We start from the raw sequence: 19,379 nt of genomic DNA, 5'->3' as shown, positions 1-19,379 counted from the left end.
TCAGAACTCGTAAAAAATGTAAAACGAACAATATTATGGCGATCTTAAAGAGCCCAAGCTCCAGTGATTTTAATAGGATGACTCACGGCTGGAATTAGTATCGCTTCGCTTCAGAGCGTTCCTGTTGTAGTGATGAGGGGAGTCTACTTCAATTAGACTCAACTATACTTTGTCATTGTGGTAGCCGCAGAATGCGTCTAGGATTCGACCAGTAAATTTCAGAAACGATTCTCTCTCCTAGAGATTGAACCTTTATTAGATTTTGCTGAAATATTAGCTCAGCATTGATTTAGCATCAACGAGTTTGAAATTTAGTTAAAAGACCTCAGAAAAATTCGGAAAAGAAGTTTGCACAGTCAAAATAAAAAATATGTGCGAAAATTTACAACCAGATGGCGACATAGATATCGGCCAGCCCTGGAGTTCCGTTGACACCAGTATTAGTGTTATTCAAGAGATACTGTTTCTATATTGTCTATTTCAACGCACTTGTAAAATAAGACACACAACACCTTCCTTACAGATGCAGAATAGATCCCGGAAAGAGAGATTTTTAGAATCAATTAAGTACTTTATAACAATGTTGTGTAAATTGATTGTCATATCTTGCTCCGGGGTCGCATTTCTTGAGATAACACACAGATGACGCCCATGCAAAAGATCAAGGTATTTTATTGTGAAGAATATGTATTGGGCAATAATTCTTATAGTGAGAAAATTGCAATAACTCAGCATAAAAAGGCTCACAAACATGCCTTGCAAAACTGACGGTCAGGTATAGTGGATAGAAAACATAAAAGGACACTTGATAGAAGGCGCACCGGAGAACGCTTAACTTAATTTATTGCTTTATTTCGGTCAAAATTCTTTGTATTGGTGGAAGGAAAGGACAGATACTATAAACTCAAGAACCACATGAGCACTACATTGGTGTTACATCAAGGGACTGGGTTAGACATGATGTACCTGAAAGTATTGTGTCACCCCTTGTCATTTGATCTCAAGCCGTCCTTTTCTCTTAATAGCCTATCCTGAAGCATTACTCTCGGCTTCTGTGAAATAGCCCGTATGAGTAATAACTCTGCATTGATCGCTAGGATCCAAAGAGAGCAAGGTTTGCCAGATACACGAGAGCGCTAGGTCTGTGCATTTATGAGCTGGGAAAATACTCATATGAGAACTCCAGCGCTTGACGTGCACCCCGCTTTTGAACACTGAGCCTTCACTCCTGAGCCGTTCGGACTTTCGCACCGTCATCGAGCCTGGCAGTCAGCGAAGCGTCTGCAGGTAGTCGTGAAGTACAATCGCAGTACTATCTGGGAGATGCAACGTTCATAATTTGCACATTCGCTCAAAAGAGAATCACTGCCGGATTGAACACTCTGCGGTCACATGCTGTACAACAGGTCGCTTTCTAAAATGAATCGAACGTGCAAATCAATCCTTTGTAATCATCACTTGCTCATTTGGCTGTCGCAGCACGCATTGACGTCGCCTGTCTGGATCCCAAGTACCCTGGTCCTTGCGCCGGCTACTTCCCTCGCTACTACTTCAACGTAACCACGAAGACCTGTGAGCAGTTCATCTACGGAGGTTGCCATGCCAACGGAAACAACTTCGAAACGCTCCAAGAGTGCCAGAGGAGGTGTGCCTGTGAGTGTGAAAACTACTATCTTTTGGAACTGAAACTATTCTTTACTATGTTCCTGAATGTCCTCAATCACGGATATGGAAATATGTACGATCTGGCCCACTTTTAGTTTTTAAAAATAACAAACAGAACGAAGAAATCCGGCTTGAAAGGAACATACTTCCGAACAAAAATTGAGGCGGTATTAGTAACGAAAGCTGTGCTCAGAGGATTGAACAATACATTATTGTTCGCTATGGCCTGATGAAATCATTAAGAGCACATAAGAATAAGATCCCTACAATCCAATGGAGTTCAATTTCCATTGTTAGAAAGATTTTTTACCTCTCTACGAATTGACACAAAATAAAATGTTTTAATGTGTTTCTCGCAGACATTCGTGCTGAGCTCTACAAAGAAGAGTCTTTCCGCACGGAGGTAGGTTGGCCGGCAAGACACGACCCAAAACAAAACCGCGCTTGGTATGATGTGAGTAAGCTGGAAACATCAGTGTGGTCATTGTTTTACATCTTGTTCCTTTTGCTGGCTGTCAGCATCAACAAGATGCATCAACGTTATCAACAAGATGCAAATGAACCTCACAAGTCTTGCAAGTTAATGGCGGTAAAAACGCAGTTTCCCTTTCCTGAACCTTCATAGCTCTTGAACTATGACTAATGAGCCACATACAAAACATATTACTGGCTTTGCGATGAGCTGTGTAAGCTATCGGCTGTTAAAATTCGCAATTGGCAGCAGAAAATGGCAAAGGCGCCCACAAAAACAGCGTTGATGTTACGAATTCGTGTTGCGACATTTGACACCTTTCATAGCAGAGCACGCGAACCATATTTCAAAACAACCAACGTCTTTCACTTAGTTATCAAGTGCATTAGCTGAGGGGATTAATGTGTCTTTAATGATTGCTACGATGGTTTAATGGTTTCGGCAATAAATGGAATGAACATTTTTTATGATACTAGTTTTCTCAGTGGACATGTGTTTCATTTAACTGCTTGTTTCAGTTAGATAGCTAGGTTCTCCTTACAATTAGCAAGCTTCTGAACTCAAAAAATTACCATGTTCTTTCAGTTTCGCACTGCGAAAACTTCATTAAAGCTTGCCAGCAGTATAATACAAAGAATATTTACTGTTCCTATTGCTTGTGGTTTCATCTCCGTTTCCTGCAATAGGTATTCCTCAGGGGTGTGTTCTTGATTCACTTTTAAGCTTTTCACTACCTTAAGACTTTCTCCGACAGGTGATTTAAATTAATATTTACGCCTCTGATTACTCTCTTTACCAACAAATAAACTCTATCATGTCTGCGCAACTGTAAGCAATACATTTCACGGCATGGCAATTTGGTGTCAGAAATGACAAATGGAACTAATTATAAGAGAAATTCCTTTTATTCATAACCTGGCTCCCAATCTTAAATAACTTTTCTTATTGATTAGAAAAAATTTAAGATGGTGAAAAAAATAAAAACACGTAATGATATCAAATCGTTCAAGATCGCTCTTTTTCCTTAGAAGCCTTCAGGAACCGCCAAAGGAGAAGACGCACTTACCCAACCACTCATTCAAACTGTTATTGATAGACTATGGCAAAGAGATTTCCTTTCATTTCGCAAAAAACGCATTTAGAAACTTGAAGAAGTGATGAGAAAAGTAAATGCGTTAATTTTAACAAATACATGGCAATGTAATCGGCATGTAAAAAATCTCAACACGCGCAATTTCCTTCTTTCAGAACACCTCGCCAATCTGACGCCACTAAAATTTGTGTACAGATCAGTACACAGTGTTTGTATGTTGCCCTTCTGGATCCATCAAATAGATCTGCACTGCACGTGATAACAGTGAGAAAACGAGAGACATCGGGCAGGAAATTTCATACGCAGAGGAAAGAAGAATGTAAAGAACAAAATTCTACCTCAAAGCTCTCCCATAACACGTTATAACTCAATTCGCGTAACGGACGAGGCATACACGTGTAAGGTTCTCTGAATTCACACACACCAAGGTAGCCTAGCCTCTTAGGTATTCGGGAGCACCCGATCGATGACTGTCTATTACGTCCAATACAGCGCTTCAGATCCCGAGCAGTCAACAGTGATTGATCACACCACCACGTTGTCGCTTGCCCACTAAAGAAGGGCCATCGCGGGTATTGCATCATTCTTTTGTGCCCTCATCACCACGGTCGAAACTGCCACGTCTTTTCGGCTAGGCCGTGCACTGGAGAAAAACCCCCGTTTCATATTCCTCTTCGTCAAACTTTGTTCTTGTTGACGTCACGCACATGTATTCTTCTTCAGTAAGCGTGTTTTAGCTTTTCTGTTGTCTTTTCGGACTTCACACAGTGAAAATAGTTCGTTCAACATCTCTTTTCACGCCATAAGGATGCTGTAACTATGAACGAATGTCCATTCAGCACTGAGTTGTTCATCTGTTAACTTTTCCCATTCGTTATAAAAGAATGAAGGCATTACAATCCTTTAATGACTTATAATTCACTGGAAGTTTTGTGACCCAAATAGATAAGTATTATGGAGCAGTTCTTTAAAGCTTAGCTCGAGAAAGAGTCTTTATACCACGCTTTATATGAGCGCATTCTATGCTTCACTTTTAGTGAAATTAAATTCGAAAAGTGCGAAAGTTTGCATTTACTTATTGCTACCTATATTTTCCTTAACTAGTGTGGAAAGTTAAATAGTTTTATACCGCGCACCATGAAATTTCCTTTGCTAACGCAGTCTTTGTCCGCACTTCATTTGCCACTACAGTCGATATTCATGACAATAACAGAAATAAATATAGACTATTAAAGCACACAAACACTAAAAAGTGGTCATTCTCTTCAACATTGTTATTTTCTGTGCTCATCCTTAATTATCTTCTGTGCGGTTACTGACAATAGTTGGCATGCAATAAGAGAGTGTGATGGAATGGACATAGCTCTGAAGTGCTTTGTAAAGGATAAATTTCCGCAATTACCTCCAGAAACAAGCGCCTAATGACCTGCAAAGGCATTAACATTCGTGAATTAATTGCAAAAACACATGCAGGTACCACCTGTGGCGGCTTTTTTCGATGACGAAGAAGAATACGATGTGTCCGGTGAGTCAATATTGCTACTTCAACTTGCGCCGCCTCTTGCGGTACGTTAAATAAAAGAGGCCATCGCTTAAAGTGGTTTGAAGGGAAGTAAAATCAAGTGCAATAAATGTTTCCAGTGCAAAAGAGATTGCAGCTAAATGCTTTGGAGTGCGACGATGCTTGGATGTGACTAACAAGGTTGTAAGAGAGAGAAAGAAATTTTAGTGAGAGGAAAAGAAGGGGAGGTTGGCGGGTGGCATAAAAAAAAGGTTGTTTTAGGCAGTGCGGCAGGTGCAACCGCTTGGCAGCCTCAGTGAGTTCACCGACGGACATTACCACTTATTTTGGTTCCTACTGGTCGTATGTGCAAGAAAATGTACAGATGAATGATCAAACTATATTTGAAAAACCATGCAACACCGTATCTCCGAAAATTTCCATTGAAAAGCAGCGCCAATATTTCCAAAAATATAATTTGTAAGTGAGGGCATGTGTTATCCAGCGATGCACATTCAAAAAATAGCGTACAAAGAAGTGACACGAAAAAAGTTCACAATCAAATACAGCCGTGCTGACATGAGGTGATTGTTTTATTTAGTCAGAAATAAATGTAGAATAGAAAAAGAGGCGGTTATGAATAAGCCACATGATTGCTCATCTCAATTTACACCGGTTGACTATGCAAGATAAAGTATTCATCATTGCATCGTGTTTGGCCATAGTATTTTACGTTATAACTCTTTTTTATCTGAGATTACCTGTATCGAAAGCTTTCGGAGAAAGAAAAAGCACTACTTGCTAGTTTATAATGGAAAAGAAATGTATGCTATGCCTCCGAGAACGCTCAATGGATGCATTTCGGCACCGAGAGGATTCCATCTACCTAGATAGTGACTCCAATGGCCTTCGTAATTGTGAATTTGCACTTTCCCACGTCTCATCTGCAAACTTTGATATTTTGAAAGCCAACAGTGTCATTCGCATTAATTTAGTGTCCCGGTCTGCGTCCCTCGCTACTACCTAAACATTACCGCGAAGATGTGGGATAATTTGCCGGAAAATTATCCTCCGTTTGATTGGGACATAAATCGAGTATTAAAAAGCTGAGTGACACTTGCTAGGCGCAATTCTTGGTTCCTAGCGTCGGTATCTATAATGGAATATATCGACAGATCAGGAAAACATTCTGAAAAAAGATCAAGCTCCAACCGTGACCAGAATAACTGTAATTATCTGTGTAAAACATGTCTATAAACACGATTTACGAGTAGCAGGCCTTCTGTTAGTGGAGAATTCCTGTCAGTAACAAAAAATAGTCCCAAAAAGGCAAGCATGGTAAAGAAGGGTCGATGAAGCTCGCTAGGTTCAGGTAAATATCTTTACCGATATAATTGGATTAAGAAGAAGAAAGAAGGTGCGCGTACGAACACGTCGCAGGCTCGACACGACCGCCACATTTGCTTTACACCAAAGCTCGACGCAATATATAACATGCATCGAGGAATCGTGAATGGCGTTGTCATTTAATCTCCACTTCCTGCTATCAAACTCACCCATTTCGAAACTTAACTAAGCGACTCGGTTAAAGAGTAGATTTATGCAAAGGTTTCTTGCTAAATAGAAAAGGGAGATAGAATAAATAGAAAAGGGAGATAGAATGAAGTCGATGCAAGGACGCTGCATCTGCGAGCAACAGCGCAGAAAGAGAAATATGAAGAACAGCACCGTTGCTTCTTCTGCATGTCGCTTGCAAATGCGGGGCCTTCATTGCTGTGCAGTTGCACTTTTGATCAAACACCATATATGGCATACTACAGCCCGCGAATGGCTTGTGACAGGGCAGGTTGCATGGAAGTTTCCAGAACTCTGTGCTCTTATATATTGCATTTTATTCTTGGCACTCAAGTTACCGTCAATCAGAATATTGCTGTGGACGCGTGTTGTCCCTAATTTGCAACATGCTTCTCTAGTAAATTACTGATGATGCGTAATGCTCTACTGGCGAATACGGCACAATAAACTATGACTGCATTGCCGGTACCTTAGAGTAAACGCTTCCTGAATTGACAATCGCAGCTCGCGTCGACGTCGCCTGCCGCGAGCCCAAGTACCCCGGTCCTTGCCAAGGCTACTTCCCTCGTTACTACTACAACAACGTCACCAAGACTTGCGAGCAGTTCATCTACGGAGGCTGCGAGCACAATGGAAACAACTTTGAGACGCTCGAGGTGTGCAAGAGCAGGTGTTTGGGTGAGTGCGGGGAACTACGATCATCCACATGCGGAACCGTGGCTTGCTGCGAGTCGGTCCGTATATTCGACGCAAGCGCTTAATAGCCACAAGATTCTGCTGTTTAGATAGCCACTAAGGCTCAATGAGGCCGGACTGGTTGTACCGAGCCTGTTGAGTTCGTGAATGCCATTTAAATGATTGCGAGCTAATGCCTAAGCAAGCTTACCGAATGCAAATATTTTCACGAATGAGGAATAACGAGAATTTCTACAGGTAGTTATTACATTGATACCAGTCATATTATCTGGTGAATCTTTGGTGTCAAGGCTATGTTCCACGCCATGCGATCAAAATGTCCGATACAACGCTTGATGCTGCATGCCTTGGTCGTTTTATTTTCTTGTGGGTGTACTACTTCAGCGCGCTTGTACTGGTGCGAATGTTGTCTCGGTGCTCGTACTTCCGTCCTAACTTTCTTCACATCATTTATGTTACCAGTATGGCTTTTGTAAGTGTTCGCCATGCTTGCTTTTATTGCTGATGCAAGCTTGTTCTTTCTTCCCTTTCCTCTGGAAAGTTCTCATGCCAAATATTTCTAATAGTGTCGATGCTTTTATCAGATGCTGCAGATCTCTTGCATGCTAAGACCTTGCCTATTGTGCCGGCTTATGCACTCTTTAAACGTTAAAAAGCTTGCTGACTGCAAGAAGCCTTTCAGTAACTTAAGCAATCAATGGCTATTATTGAGCGTTGTCGTTGTCTCATTATAAAGCGAAGCGTTCATTGTCATTAGGTGTTTCCTGTGCCTAGATAAGGCATGAGAAACCAGTGGGCAGGTAACTGCGATATGCGCAAAACATAGAAATACGCCCTTGCTTTCAAGGGCGCCGTCTATTGCTTTCATACTGTCCTCTCTTTTTTACGACCTTTGTTACCACATTATGCAGCTCAAGGCTAAGATGGCTCAGAATTGATGGTGTTTCCTTTCTATTTTCCTCATGAGTCCGGTGGCTTAGTCACCGCATTGCATCACTACTTTGTTTGACTCAATGCACAGCTGCATTGTTTAAATCCACCATGCTGTCCTGATTTCAATCAGCAATAGCGTATAAAACGCTACCTTCGAGTCTGTTCTTCCTAGCTGAAAAATTTCCAACATGACCGAAATTCTTGACAAAAATGGCAACACTATACACATCTGATAGTGCAAAAGAAAACGCCTATTTACCAGCCTTCAAGAAACTACACATCCACTCCATTTTCTTTCCATGTCTAAAGCGCCAACTCCGGCGCTCACGTCCTGCCTCATCTTACCTGAACGCGACGAGATTTTATTAACGCAAACGGTCTAGGTTTATGCAGGTGTCGTTGGAAAGGGCCACTTGATTAAGGCGCCGACACAGCAAGTCTAATCTATAAAGGCACTTTTGAGAAACCTTCAATGCGAATAGTGGTTGCGCTATCTAAAAAAACGGTTCTCTCAGCTTCCCACCTCAGCCTCTGCCGGCCACGGCTTCACCATACCACTAGTGACCATTCCCTATTCACCATGGACAGTCGGAGAGCCCATCATAGCTGTGTTTTAATATGTCAATATTATCATGACTGCTCTTCAGAAACCCAAACATTCCTTCGCCTGTATCCTGCTTGCTAATGGAGAGGTTATTGTTTAACCTTTTTCACTTAAGGTTCGCGGAGTAGAATGCCTGCGGGGACGTTTTTGTAGGCTAGTTGGTGCATTACTAGAAGCAGACTTAAGCGCAGATAAACAGCACAGTCAGGGAGATGATATGACACCGCCCTCTCGCAACTTGACAGGACAGGAGCCGATTCTTTGAACCTGAATTGGTTTTAAGCGTAAAATACCAGCACAGAAAGAAACGAAGTTCGCACGACCCAGCGCTCTGTACTGCACACTTCCCACCTTTCTGTGCTGTCATTTTGCGCTTAAAGCCAAGTCAGGTTGAAAGGATAATTGTTGTTGCCAGCTAATTCATATTTGCTTGAACAGAAATGAAAGAAGCGGAAAACTTCCTTCAGAAATATGAGCTCTCTGTTGCTGCTCATCGTCTGTCCACCCTGCGCTCTCATTTCCCCATCGCGTGCTCAATAGCGGGTACTAAGTATTTTAGTTCAAGAGTCTTGTATATCAGCCTCACATGAATGAAACTTCTACGATAATGCTGTAAACTCTTCGAAAGTGTAAACGGAAGGTAACGTTACTATTTAATGACATTCTTCCCGTTGGTTATTTTCCCCAAAGAATTTAATGTATTAAAAACGAGCCGCAGCGCAGGATAATGCTGAAGGCACTTTATACACAACTGTGTACCTTTCAAAATTTCAGCTTATCCCCAGATTGGGCTAGCACTGACTTCGCTATATCAGGTCAATTTATCGTTGTTCACCTTGCAAACAAGGTCTTGTTTTATGCCAGCCGGCGAACACAGCAAGGAGTATTTCAGAAAACAGGGAGCTTGAAAGCACCTCTTCTCCCATTTTCTTCCAAAGAGATTTTTCGATCTGTAAAAATCAAAACATTTTATTGAAATTCCTTTCCTCATGTGCTTTTTCAAAATTCAATGTGTATTCCCAACAACTAGGGTTACAATTTCACTATTCTTACTGCTCTATTTTTAGTACCGAGAAGCCTATAAACTTCGCATGAAACTTTGAGCAAGCTGTGAAGACGAAGACGACCGTTCTGCTTAGCGGCGGCGCTGCCATCGCTGCGCGTGCTATGTTCTCGCCTTCGCCGACCACGGACTGTTGCCGCCCTGCTCCTGAGGTCCCAGTGCCTTTAACAAACCCCCATCCTACATTTCAGTCGGTGGGCCTGCTTGCACGGCTTGGTGTTGGGTGTCTACAGGCATCGCAGGTGTCGGAAGAGTGCGGCTACGGAGCTCCAAAGCCGATATCGTTACTCGGCGACTCCGCCAAATGTAGGATGGGGGTTTGTTTAAGGCACTGGGACCTCGGGAGCAGGGCGGCAAAAGTCCGTGGTCGGCGAAGGCGAGAACACAGCACGCGCAGCGATGGCAGCGCCGCCGCTAAGCAGAACGGTCGTCTTCGTCTTCACAATTCTTATAAAAAATTATCGCTCATTCGTGTTTTTTCAATCGAGAACTAAGAAATTTTCTTTTCCTGGGGCTAGTTTTGGTATTCAGGACGAAGTACATTTGATTTGAATCAGAATGAAATACGGTGCCTCCAAATATAGCGCAGGCTCGAAGAAGGCGGCGGGGGAAAAATAGGAAATAACTGCTGAGCAGCATGGTTGATTTTCTTATGCAGCATCCGTGAGCCAAGCGCACTGGAACGTCGACGGCAGGCGTGATGAGCTCCCCTGGCCGGGTAAGTATGTTTTTGTTAAAGGTGTTTCTTTCAGTGGTTTTTGGGGTTGTTGAACGACGCAGTGCAAGAATAGAGACAACGTAGTGATTTGAAGGATTGCTAAGCTGCATAGTTACGATTGCTCTTGAATGTCTGCTTTCCACGTGGGCTTGGCCTCGGGAACTTGTAGCCTTAGGCGGCAATATTTTTAAAAAGAAGACTGTAGCAGGTTTGGTTCAGCCGGATTGCGCTACATTCTACAATGACGCCTAAAATGTAAAACGTGAAACCCTAACTCCTTATTGGAATAATTTCTTTAGCGCAATTACTGAAATCGAATCAAATTGAATTCAGTTCAGTTGCCGCTTCCAATTTCAATTGCAGTTTTCAGCTGCCGATCTAGTTGGCAACTGACAACCCAACCGTTCCATATGGCGGTCACCTGCCACGGTGGGCAGGTGAAAGAGAGGGTAGAGGAAAAATCGACTCTGCACTTTTCGGGAGAGGGTTGGAGGCAACGGGTTGGATTGTGGCGTGGGAGGCTCTGGCGAGGGCCAAGGAATATGCAACCGGTAGTTGCCAGGCGAAGGAACGAGAGGGTGCCTACCGGGGAAGTTTATGACGTGGGTGGAGGAATGCGCAGCCTGAGGGTGGTTGCGCGGCAGCATGCAGTCCTGTATAACTAAATGTGGACAAAGAGAAATAGCGCTCTTCACGTTTGGGAAGAAGAGGGTGAGACAGAGTGCGAGAGGATGAAGGAAAGGGACGGATTAAGGCGATAACGCTCTATCTGCGAACAACGCAGCTGAAAGATGATTATGACGACAGCACCGCTGCTTCTTCTTCATATCAATCGCAAATGCGGGGCCTTCATGCATGTGCAGTTGCACTTTTGGTCAGAAACCACACATGGCATACAGAAACCGCGAATGCCTTGCGACATAGCCAGTTACATGAAGGCCCTACTGAAGTTTCCTGTGCTCTGTGCTGTAATTTATAGCATTTTACTCTCCCCACTCGCGGGCATGTGTATCAGAGTATTGTTCTGTCCAGCAAAACACTCTGATTGTTGTTCATAATTTGCATCTTGACTCGCCAGGTATACATTGATAATGCATAATGCTCTACAGTAGAATGCAGTACAGCTAAAAATGACTGCTTTGCTCTGATTCAACACTTCCTGAATTGACAGTCTCAGCCCGCGTCGACCCCGCCTGCCGCGAGCCCAAGTACCCCGGTCCTTGCAGAGGCTACTTCCCTCGTTACTACTACAACAACGTCACCAAGACTTGCGAGCAGTTCATCTACGGAGGCTGCGAGGCCAATGGAAACAACTTTGACACACTGGAGGAGTGCAAGAGCACGTGCTTGGGTGAGTGCGGGGAACTACTATCTTCCACTTGCGGAACAGTTGCTTGCTGCGAGTCGGTCGGTATAGTCGACTCAAGTGCTTAATAGCCACCAGATTCTGCTGCTTAGATAGCCAGTCAGGCTCAATGAGACCGGACGGGTTGTACCGATCCTGTTATGTCCGTGAATGCCATTTAAATAATCGAGAGACAATGCCTAAGGGAGATTACTGAAGGCAAAAATTTTCACAAATAAGCAGCAACGAGAATTTCATGAGGTCGTAATTACGTAGATTCCAGTCGTATTATCTGGTGAATCATTGTCGTCAAGGCTATGTTTCATGCCTTGCGCTCTATGTGCCCCATACGACACTTGATGCTCCAGGCCTTGGTCGTTTTATTTTCTTGTGGGTGTCCGACTTCATCGCGTTTGTTCTGGTGCGAATGTTGTCTCGGTGCTCTTACTTCCGTCCTAACTTTCCTCACACCATTTGTGTTCCCAGCATGGCTTTTGTAGGTGTTTTATCGCTTGTTGCGGATGTTTTGCATGCTATGAACATGCCCATTGTGCCGGCTTGGGCATTCATTAAAGACTTAAAAGTTTCTGACTGCGCGAAACCTTTCAGGAACCGGAGCAATCAATGCCTATTCTTGAGAGTTGTCGTTGTTTCATTATAAAGCGAAGCGTTCATTGTCATACGGTATTTCCTGTGCATAGGTCCGCCATGATGAGAAACCGCTGAGCTTGTCTCGTAAATTCGAAATGCGGAAAACATAGAAATACGCCCTTGTTTTCAAGGTTCCGTCTGTTGTTTTCATACCGCCATCTCTTTTGCCGACCCTTTGTATCTAAATTATGCGGCTCAAGGCTAAGATGACTCTGAAATTGACGGTGTTTTTTCCTATTTTCCTCGTTAGTCCAGTGGCGTAGTCTCCGCATTGCATGACTACTTTGTTTGGCTCAATTCTCCGTTATGTTGTTTAAACCCTCTATGCTGCCCTTCTGATTTAAATCAGCAATAGAGTATAAAATACTACTTTCGAGTCTGTTCATCCTATTTGAAAAATTGCCAATATGACCAAATTTCTTAAGAAAAATGGCGACGCTACACTTCCGTTAGTAGAAAAGAAAATTTTCCTTCTCAGCAGCTTTCAAGAAACCACACATCCGCGCCATGTTCTTTCCATGTCTTAAGCGATAACTGCCTTATGTTATCAGAACGCGCCGAGTATATACAGGGTGTTTCACCTAAGACTTTCTGCAATTTTTAAAAATAAGCTTTTTGAATTAGATGCGCGCTTTTTCTGGCATAGCATTGTCAGTGGTGTAGTACATCATAATGCAGCTAAGACGTGCTAACTAGCACGCTTGTTAACCAATATTTAAAAGCTAACTTTTAAACTATTACCGTTGGGCTCCTTAATTATTGAGAGGCATGTAGCCCACCGTAAGTAATGTCGATATCCGTTTTTAGAATTTCGGGAACGCCATTATCCTCGGCGCTGTGGCCCAACAAATTTTGGCTATTTCGGCGAGTTAGGTTCACTGGAGAGGTTGCTTTGCCTGCAACCTTCTCAAACCGCATGTATTTTGGCGCGATGTAGGCGAAATTTGTTGGGCCACAGCGCCAAGGGTAACCGCGTTTTCGAAATTCTAAAAACTCATATGGGTATTACTTACGGTGGACTACATGCCTCTCAATAATTAAGCAGCCCAACGGTAATAGTTTAAAAGTTAACTATTAAATATTGGTTAACCAGCCTGCTAGTTAGCACGTCTTAGCTGCATTATGATGTACTACACCACTGACAATGCTATGCCAGAAAAAGCGTGCATCTAATTCAAATAGCTTATTTTTAAAAATTGCAGAAAGTCTTAGATGAAACACCCTGTATAAGCGCAAACCGTTCATGTTTATGCACGTGCCACTGAGAACGTGCACTTCGTTTTGACGTCATCCCAGCAAGTCTAATTTATGAAGGCGCTTTTGAGAAATTTTCTATGCGAATGGCGGTAGCTCTATCTAAAATCTTGTTCTCTAAGCTTCCCACCTGAGCCTTTGCCGAACAAGGCTTCACATTACTGCCAGGGACAACTCTTTTCTTACCATGAGCAGCCGGAGAGCACATCATAGCTATGTTTATTATGCCAGTGTTATCGCTACTGCACTTCAGAATCCCAAATTTTCGTTTGCTTGTATCCTGCTTGCTACTAAAGAAGTTATTATTTACCTTTTTCACTTTTGCTTCATGGGGTCAAATGCCTGCGAAGACGTTTTTGTAGGCTAGTTGGTGCATTACTGGAAGTTGATTAAGCGCAGATGAACAGCGCAGGAAGGAAGGCGATGAGAGGACAGATCCCTCTCGCAATTTGACAGGACAGGAGCCAGGACAAAGAGGTGTGGACCGAGCGTTCTATCCTTCCAACGTCGCTCGTTTCTGGGCTGTTATTTTGCGCTTAAAACTAATTCTGGTACAAAGTATAATTGTCTGCCATCTAGTTCACATTAGCTTCAAGTGAAGAAAAACAGCGGATAACATCAGTTGTCAAAAATATCATCCTTCTGTTGCTGCTCATCGTGTGTCCGCCCATCCCTGTTATTTTCCCATCGCTGGCTTAGTAGCGTGCGCTATGTATTTTTCTTCCAGAGCCCTAAATATGAACCTCACATGAATGAACCTTCAGAGGTAATGCTGTACACTCTCTGCAAGTGTACACCGAAGTTCATGTTACTGAATTGACATTTTTTATGTTGGTTATTTTCCCCAAAGAATTAAACAAATCAAAAATGAGCTGCAGGGCGCAATAATACTCCTTTAAGGTGCTTTATACACAACTGTCTACTTTGCCAAGTTCCAGCTTTTCCCAAGACTGGGGTAGTACTGACTCTTTTATATCAGGCGAATTTAGCACACCTCGCCTTGCAAAAATGATCTTGTTTTCTGCCAGCCCAAGAACACAGCAAGGAGTATTAAAGAAAACAGTGACCTTGATACGACCTCTTCTCCCATTTTCTTCCTAAGAGATTTTGCGACCTGTAAAAATTGAAACATTTTATCGAAATTAATTTCGTCATATGCTTTCTCGAAATTCAAAATGAATTCCCAATCTGTAGGGGTTACAATTTCACTATTCTGATTGTTTTATTTTTTAGCATCCAAAAGCCTTTAAACACTGCGAGAAATTTGCACAAGCTTGTAAATAATTATTGTTGATTCGTGTTTTTTTCATTCGAGGACAAAGAAATTTGCTTTTTCTGAAGGCTAGTTGTGGCATTCAGGAGGAAGAATATTTGATTCCAGTCAAAATAAAATACTACGCCTATACAGATAGCGCACGCTTGACGAAGGCGGCGGGAGAAAGATAGGAAATAAGCGCTGATCAGTACTGTTCACTTTCTCATGCAGTATTCGTGAGCCAAGCGCACTGGGAAATGAACGGCGCGTTTGATCTCCCGCTGTGGCCGTGTAAGTATGCTTTTGTTAAAGATGTTTCTCACTGCGTTTTTTGGTTGTTGAATGTCAAAGTTCAAGAGAAGAGACAACGTAGTGATTTGATGTATTGCTAAGCTGCATCGTTGCGATTGTATTCTGCAACTCTGCTCTTGAATGTCTCTTTTCCACGGCTGCATCACATGTGGGGCTTGTCGCCTTAGGAGGGATGTTTTTATAAGGAAAACTGTAGCAGGTTTGGTCCAGCCACATAGTCCGGTATTCTAGCATGGCAACTAAAATGTCAGTCGTAAGATCCCAATGCATTATTGGAATATTTTATTTAGAGTAATTATTGAAATAGAGTCCAATTAAGTACAGTTTAGTTGCCTCTTCCAAATTGAATTGAATTTATCAGCTGCCAATCTAGTTGGCAACTGCCAACCCAACCGTTGCGTATGGCGAATATCTGCCACTGTGGACAGGTGTAAGAGTGGAGACGGAAAAGCCGGCTCTCCACTTTTTGGTGACAGCAAGGAATGAGAGAGGGTGAGAAAGAGATGGGGAGGATTGTGGCGTGTGAGGTTCCGACAAGAGCCGAGGAATGTGCAACCGGACAGTCATTGCCACGCTAAGAAACGAGAGAGTGGCTACCGTGGAAGGAGAAGGTTATGACGTGGGTGGAGGAATGCGTTACGTCAGGGTGGTTGAGCTGCAGGATGCAAGGCTACATGGCTAGATGTGGACCGAGAGAAATCCCCCTATCCGCATTTAGGGAAGAGAAGACAGAGATAAAGTGCGAGAGGAAGAGAAGGGTTAACCTAAATATGTTAAACAAAGCTAACGCAGCTTTTTCTGTATCACGCACTAAGCCATGAAGCATAGTTGTATTTTTTTTTTGTTTGGTTCACGTAGAGCATGCTCGGCGTCTATAGCTTTGGAGTAAGGAAACTTTGAAATAAGGAATACCATTCGTAATTTACTTTTCTTTTGCAATTGTGTGGTGCATTTGTTCGAGGAAACACATTTTTCTTGACAAAAGCATGCAAATAAGATTTTTTTTTGTCATCTAGCTTTCACAACCGCTCTTAAGTACGCTATTTACTCGATGATAACGCGCAGCCATTTTTTTCCAAAAGATTGCTTAAAATTGACGGGTGTGAGAGAATAGAGTACGAAAATGAAACTGAAACTACGCCAGCAAAAACCTGTGGTCATTGACATCACAAAATGACGGCTTGGTCATTCTTAAGCGTCATGTTGAGCATAAATATTATTATACACCCTACCTAGCTTTCCGCAGTCGAGGATACCGAGACGCCTCGCGAGCAATTGAAGTGTTCGGTTTGCAAGCCGCCAACGCGGACTTGAGCAAACATGGAAATGTCAGTTCTGAAGACGCGCCGGGCTCACTAGAATGCCGGGTTGAAGAAAATTAGCTGCGCTTAAACTACTCCTCAACCTGGTTTGAGAGCGAGAGATATGGCGTATCGGGCAACTATAAGAGGCTTGGCGTCTGTAACGTTGAGTGCGTTCCGGACACTGGATAGACAGCCCCACCACCCTACTACTCTGGCAGATGGCAGTTAATGGTTGGTTTGGTTTGGTTTATGCGGTTTAACGTCCCAAAGCGACTCAGGCTATGAGGGACGCCATAGTGAAGGGCTCCTGAAATTTCGACCACCTGGGTTTCTTCAACGTGCACTGACATCACACAGTACACGGGCCTCTAGAATTTTGCCTCCATCGAAATTCGACCACCGCGGCCGGGATCGCATCTTTCGTGTCAGCAGCCGAGCACTATAACCACTGAGCCACCGCGGCGGCCAGTTAATGGCTGATCGCGAGAGTTTTCTCTCCCAATGAACGCTGCGGCCTAATGCAGCAGTGCCGCGTGTCTGCCACAACGTTGTCAGCGCTAACGTTTGCCGCCCACATCTATCTCTCTCACCACCCCACTTACCTCAAAGCGCAATTCAAGCCTCCACTGACCTAGGGAGACGGTTATGCGCACTTCGTTTCATTAAAATGATCGCTTTTGTAAAACATTGTCAACGCCAACACCATTTTTTTTTCTACAGATTCAAGTGGTAATCGGATAACCTCACGTTGTTTTCGTTCTCCTCAAAACATCATGTGGTTGATTAGCGGATGCAGCCGACAAAGCCAATAGGTGTAACGAGGATGGAGTACAAGGCAGGCGGTTGCTTGATTAAAAATTGTGAAAACAGATTAGATTTTGATTTCGAATACGAACAGGCGTTTTCCAGGAAGGCAGATGAAGCTAGTCACTATGGGACGTCAAGCCCGAAAAAACCATAACTCATAGCTTGGTCTGCTTCATCCTAACGTCGGAGTGATTGCAATAAAGATCTGCTAATTCAAAAAAGAAAAGATTCATTTTCACTTTAAGTGAAAATATTAACAGGCGCGCTCCAATCAATGGTTTGCTAGAACCGAATAAATACAGCGATGTGCAATCTTCAGATCACGTAGTACGTCAAGTATGCTAAGTTGCCTCCCGGAGTCGACCAAGCGTTTCCTCAGTCGTATGAATCCAGATATTGAGCCGCAGCAGTGGCCCAATGGTTATGGTGCTCGGCTGCTGGCCCGTAAGAAGCGGGTTCGATTCCGGCCGTGGAGGGCGCATTTATATGGAGGCGAAATGCAGAAGCCCGTGTACTGTGTGATAATGTCAGTGCACGTTAAAGAACCTCCGGTAGTCTAAATTTCCGGAGCTCTACACTACGGTGTCTTTCATAGCATGAGTTGCTTTGGGACGTTAAATTCCTTGAACCAAATCTGAACCCATATATACTGACAACTAGACCATATTGATTGAACCGTTCTTGCGCAAGCAGAAATCTGAAAGAAGTGGGTAGAGGGAGGTGTCATGTGATATCCCAAAGTGGTCTTTAAGGTAATACAACTAAACAAGCCACTAATTTCTGCAATTGTCACAGTTTTGGCTTAGGAAATAAAAAGATCCCTTCCGTAGTAAATACGTTCCCCTTCTCTATCCTGTGCTTGGTGGTCAAAATTTTCGCAGCCCTTCACTACGGCGTGTCTCATAGCCTGAGTTGCTTTGCAAAGTTAAACCCCATAAACCAACCAACCAACCTATCCTGTGCGTACCTTCTCTTTCCATTGTTGAACATTCGTCTGACTCCGACGCTGTGCACTGGAGCTCACAGCACCCTTCCGATGCACTATGCGCGCCGTACATTCATTGCGATTGAATAATTGTGCTAGCGTTTGGTAATATGCTATCACCGCAGCATTGCCTAGAATTGACTTTTAAGCTATCCTCATTTCGGTAAGACATGTCTCATCAGAATTGTGATTATAAGTTTGTAGGCATGCATTCAGAGCAAAGTGTTCACAGCCGGAGTGTAATCACTTCGGTTTAGAAATGTTTTGCGCTCTCTTTTTAAGCTGGAGAATTTATATGACTAATCACTGGGTGCGTCCATTTTCTTCTTCCACAGTCAAGCCGCCTCAGGTGTGCACCTATCCGAGGGATTCGGGGCCATGCAAGGCTTACATGCCGCGCTGGTTCTTCAACACCCTCACCAAATCTTGCGAAGAGTTTGTCTACGGAGGATGCGGAGGCAACGAGAACAACTTCCGCACGTTCGCCGATTGCGACAACAAGTGCAAGAAGTTCCTGGGCGTCATCCCTCGCGCCTGATGGGAGCCCCGTCTTTCTGCGGACAATGAATGCACAAAACACTGGGAGATCAGATTAAATGCAAAGGACAGAAAAAACAGGAAGCTTGGAATGAACTACCTGCAATGTTAAGGAGTGCCGGCTATCAAATATCTCGTTTCATCTCGTAGCATCTGAGAGTTTCCGCAACTGAAAGTCCAGAAAACAAAAGCACGCTCGTTTTTATTTAATGCTTTTATAGGTCAATGTTACGGTTCACTAGATACGTCAAGGAATTCAGCTAAAAACGAATAAACAGTTTCTCTTGCATTTCACGCCAGGTTAGGAAGAAAATATTATGAGCAGAAAGAAATACCGGAAGTTTATATTCTGTGCGATGACTTCGCATCTGCGTTACAGACTGTGGCGTTCCTTTGACGAAAATAAAGCAATAAAGTTGTCTCCTACTAAACCTGTGTACATTTTCCTGCGTGACCTGAGTGATGTAACAAGTGTGTTGATAATTTCGACCTTCGCACCGAGGCACACTCCTGTCACATGTTCACACGCCAGGTCCTCTTTACTAGACGCGAATATTGTTATGGAGTGTTGCAACGGAGGAGCAGTGTTTCAGATAGAGAGAGGGAAAT

General features: G+C 43.3%; 1 pseudogene; it reads left to right on the top strand.

Moving 5' to 3' along the window:
* Nucleotides 1-19,008, top strand: part of LOC149333105 (papilin-like) — a 38,549-nt pseudogene extending 19,541 nt beyond the window's left edge.
* Nucleotides 19,009-19,379: the final 371 nt, after the last annotated feature.

This window comes from Amblyomma mixtum, chromosome 8 (genome assembly GCF_055824585.1).
Source record: "Amblyomma mixtum isolate Tamu chromosome 8, ASM5582458v1, whole genome shotgun sequence".
NCBI lineage: Eukaryota > Metazoa > Arthropoda > Arachnida > Ixodida > Ixodidae > Amblyomma > Amblyomma mixtum.
This window is presented reverse-complemented; position numbering and strand designations above follow the sequence as displayed.